The sequence below is a fragment of the Physeter macrocephalus genome, chromosome 5 (assembly GCF_002837175.3).
Source record: "Physeter macrocephalus isolate SW-GA chromosome 5, ASM283717v5, whole genome shotgun sequence".
In the NCBI taxonomy this organism is placed as follows: Eukaryota; Metazoa; Chordata; class Mammalia; order Artiodactyla; family Physeteridae; genus Physeter; species Physeter macrocephalus.
In genome coordinates this window covers 6,331,802-6,336,028 of record NC_041218.1, presented here as the reverse complement: position 1 = coordinate 6,336,028, position 4,227 = coordinate 6,331,802, and the positions used below count along the sequence as shown (strand labels likewise).

Here is a 4,227-nt window from a genome sequence, read left to right as displayed (position 1 = left end):
GAGCGGCTGGGCCCGTGAGCCATGGCCGCTGAGCCTGCGCGTCCGGAGCCTGTGCTCCGCAACGGGAGAGGCCCCAACAGTGGGAGGCGCGCGTACCCCGCAAAAAAAAAAAAAAAAAAAAAAAAAAAAAAAAAAAACCTAGAAAAATACACTTGATTCTAATACAAATGGTTACCTATTGTCTTCGTCCATTCTAGCTGCTGTAACAGAATACCGTAGTCTGCGCGGCTTATACACAGCAAAAGCTTATTGCTCACAGCTCTGGAGGCTGGAAGTCCAGGATCAGGTTGCCAGCAAGGTCACGTGAGGGGCTTCTTCTGGGTCAAAGACCTGTGACTTTTCGGTACATCCTCGCATGGCAGAGGGGTGAGGGGTCTTCCGGAGTCTCTTTTATAAGAACATTAATCCATTCATGAGGGCTCCACCTTCATGACTTAAGCACCTCCCAAAGGCCCCACCTCCTAACACCATCACGTTGGACATCGTGGGGGACACAGGCGTTGAAACCACAGCACCTGAGGACACAGGGAGAAACGGGATGGATGAGACAGGGAAGGGAGAAGGAATGCTCAGTTTGGCTGGGGTTCTTTGTGGGCTTTTTTCTTTTTGAGTGAAGAGAGCCTGAGGGGACCCACAGTGAGGAGGGCAGGGTGGTGGGGCGGGGCGGGGCCTCCTCCCTCCCTCTGGAGGTCGAGGGAGCCTCCAGGTGTCCTGGCCACAGTGCAGTCCCAGGTCGGTGGGTCCCCAGATGCCATCACCTCCCACCCCAGTGCTATGTTGTGTTTATTTTTTAATCGTGGGAACATATTACCTACTCAAAATAATAAAAATCTAAGTTTTAAAAGAAAAAGACAAAGAGGGAGGAAGGAAGGAACTCTTATTGCTGATTAATGGGATAAAGCAGCTGGCAGGATGGATGGAGTAGACAGACTCAGGCCCCCACAAAGATTTCCACATTCTAACCTCCCTGGGACCTGTGAATATGTCACCTTACACGGCAAAAGGGAGGCATTCTGCAGGTGTGATTAAGGTAAGGATCCTGAGATGGGAAATTCTCCTGCATTCTCCAGGTGGCTCGATATAATCGCAAAGATTTCTCAGCGTAAACCTTCTATATTGTTCTTGGGTTTGGGGTGGGTTTTTTCCTTCTGAGGGTCCTTCCTGGTAAGAGAGAGACAGGGGCTCAGAGAGGAGGGAAGCTGCCACTCTGCTGGCTCTGAAGTCGGGGAAGGAGCAACAAGCCAGGGGTGTCGGTGGAAAAGGCAAGGAGATGGATTTTCCCCGAGAGCCTTTATTAGCAACACAGCCCTGCAGACTCTAGACGGTAAGAGAATAAACGTGTTGCTCGAAGCCACTAAGCTTATGGCAGTTTATTTATGGCAGCAATAGGAATTATATAATTCTTATTGTATATAGGAATTATATAATTCCTATATATAGGAATATATATAATACACCTGGTGTGGATTATATATAATACAACAGGTGTGGATTTCCACCCGGAGGACCGTGGATGGAAGGAAACAGAACAAGCGAAACTTCCGCTGCCCCCTCACCACCACCTATGTGTCCCCGTCTCTGCTCGGAGCTCAGTCACCCAAGCAAGCCCAGGACCGACCGGGATCTGCCGGCAGGGAACCAGGGCACACAGGGGGAGGGGGCCGAGTCCTGGCTTTTTGACTGGATGTTAATTATACAGATTCCAGCCTTTCCCCCAAGACAGAAGATCGTAATTGGTTTAAGGGGACCCAGATGAGAGCAGGTGAGAAACCAGAGGACAAGGGGCTCCTTCACATGTGTTTTGTTGCGTGTGTGGGACTGTTGCATCCCCACCCACGCTGGGGGCAGCTTGAAGACCAAAACCCATCCCTCACTTACCTCTGTGTCTCTTCATAGCAGGTCTGATGGTGTTCTGCCTTCAGCGGCCCCTCAGTGGTGCTTGCTGAGCAGCTGAGTCACCAACAGCCTAAGAAATGCAAACTCCAGATTATACCTCCTCCTCATGTCCTCTTTCCCCCACCCTGTTTTTGTGCTCTGGCCCTAATAATGCTGGCCATTTCCCTGGCTACAGCACCGCCTCCCCACCTAATGAGATGGCAAGAAAACCTGAGTGTCACCCCTAAAAAGGCAGCCCCAAGCACCCCAGGGTCTTCACCTCCCACTCGTGCAGGCTCCAGATCCCTGGTGGTCCTTGCAAGCAACCACTTTTCAACCTCGTTCCCTTCTCCTCCCTTTTCAGCATTTCTCTCATTGCTCCTCCTTGCTCTAAGCATGATGCAAACCCCAGAATGTGACTGGCCAGGGATGCAAAGAAGAGGAAGGCTCAGACCCCACCCTCAAGCCATCCATCCATGGTCACGCTGGGGAGACAGCCCGGAGAGTCAGTAAGTGCAGCCTGCGGGGCACTGTCATGTGATGTAATGAGACGTGGGCTTCTCTCCAACAGGCACCTTCTTGTTTTATAAAGACTGGAAGTCTGGTCCGACCCTAGAGCTGCAAACGGCCCCCAAAAGTGTCATCCTAGCGTGACCTTTGTGAACACTTTCGCCAACAGTTCATTGTGTGACCCTGACATCCTCAAGTACGCAGCATCCCTGGGCAGATGAATTCTTCTTGAACACCATGTACACGCTGGGGCCACTGGCCTCGTTGGCAGGCCCTCCCCAGGTGGGAGAAGGGGAAGCAGCGGGTGTCCCCACCCAAGCCCTCGCCCCAGACCCAAGAGAGTGGGCCCCAGAAGAGGCGTGGCTCCAGAATCCTCATGACCAGCCTGACTGATCCTCTGAAAATACAGGTGGCTCCCAGAAGCCCAAGTCCAGCTAGATGGTATGGCCCATCCAGGCAGCCCAGGGACCAGAACTTCTTGAGGACAGCTTCCCAGCCCTCACAGGGCCTGAAGGGGGCACCAACAGGACAAGGTCTTTAAAGCTGGAGGATGCCAGTAAGAGCAGAGCCAACCATGAAATCCTGGGGCTCTGAGTTGTTCATCAAGACCGTGCTGGTGGCCTCTGCCTAAACCGCTGCCCTGCGGACCAAGCCCTCCGCCGCCACGCCCCTCCACTTTTAGGTGCCCTGGACATAAGTGCTCCCCAGAGGCTTACGTCCTCAGCTTACATCCAAGCTGGCAGCTTGCCCGGCTGTGGACCATTATCCACCAGGACCTGAAACATCATTTGTGAGCCCCCAATGAAAATGCAGGCCCTGGCTCAAAAATTAAGAATTTCAAGATGGCGACAACAGAAAGTTAAACTAAGTGTGGGGCCTTTGGGACTAAAGTCATACGCCCATGAGGCTGGTCCTGCTGCCTGCACCTGTTACTGAGTCCAAGCTCTCTCTGCTCGCCACAGCCAGGCCAATAAATCGAGAGACGAGGTGCTGAGGCCAGGAATATGACTTTATTCGGAGAGCCGGCAGACCGAGAAGATGGTGGTGGGCTAGGGTCCCCCAAAAAACCATCATCTTCTTTTCTGCAGCCATTCACAGGTGGGCAGGGTCAGAATGTCTCTCTGTGAGCTGAACAAAGGCACTTTAGTTTAACAGTCAGGCCGAGGGGCAGGGTTCCCTGGGGCGGGCCATTATGTATGCTTACAGCTATAGACAGTGATTATAATAACAAAAGCAATGAAGCAAAGGTTACAGTAAAAGAAACAGATTCAACATGGAGTCAGAATTGGCTCTCCCCTGCCACACACCCACTGCTTGCCTCAGCTGCGCCCCCAAAGTGGCAGACTGCATCCTGGGCTGTAATATAGCAACGTAGTAATATGGCAAGTAATTCACAAAGTTCTCTCAGCTCCCAAAAGGAAATAAATATTTATTAATTCAATATACCAGTTGCAGTAAATATATAATTTTAACTAAATGCAAGCCTACGGAAACAGAGCAATTATGCAATTCTAACCCTGTTATCTTGGCAGTAAACTTTTTTAACTAAAAAGATATGATTAACTAAACATTTTTCTCAACTGTAGATTCTCCAAGGACTAATCTTAAACTCTTGGCCAGCTTATAAACTAGTTCTCAGAGCACGTATATTAGTTTTTTTTTTTTTTTTTTTTTTGTGGTACGCGGGCCTCTCACTGCCGTGGCCCCACGTATATTAATGGTCTCATTAATCTCTCCTCTTAAATTTGTTCTGAGGGGCTTCCCTGGTGGCGCAGTGGTTGAGAGTCCGCCTGCCGACGCAGGGGACGCGGGTTCGTGCCCCGGTTCAGGAGGATCCCACAT

At 51.0% G+C, this 4,227-nt stretch overlaps 1 long non-coding RNA gene across 1 annotated transcript in view; it reads right to left on the bottom strand.

Moving 5' to 3' along the window:
* LOC114486263 (uncharacterized) overlaps nt 1-1,116 on the bottom strand; it is an 8,417-nt gene extending 7,301 nt beyond the window's left edge. Inside the window, exons 1-2 of the long non-coding RNA XR_003679688.2 lie at nt 995-1,116; nt 176-515 (exon numbers count right to left, since the gene is read on the bottom strand). This is a non-coding gene — a long non-coding RNA (uncharacterized lncRNA). The remainder of the gene's footprint in view (nt 1-175; nt 516-994) is intronic.
* Between the last annotated feature and the right edge of the window lie 3,111 nt (nt 1,117-4,227).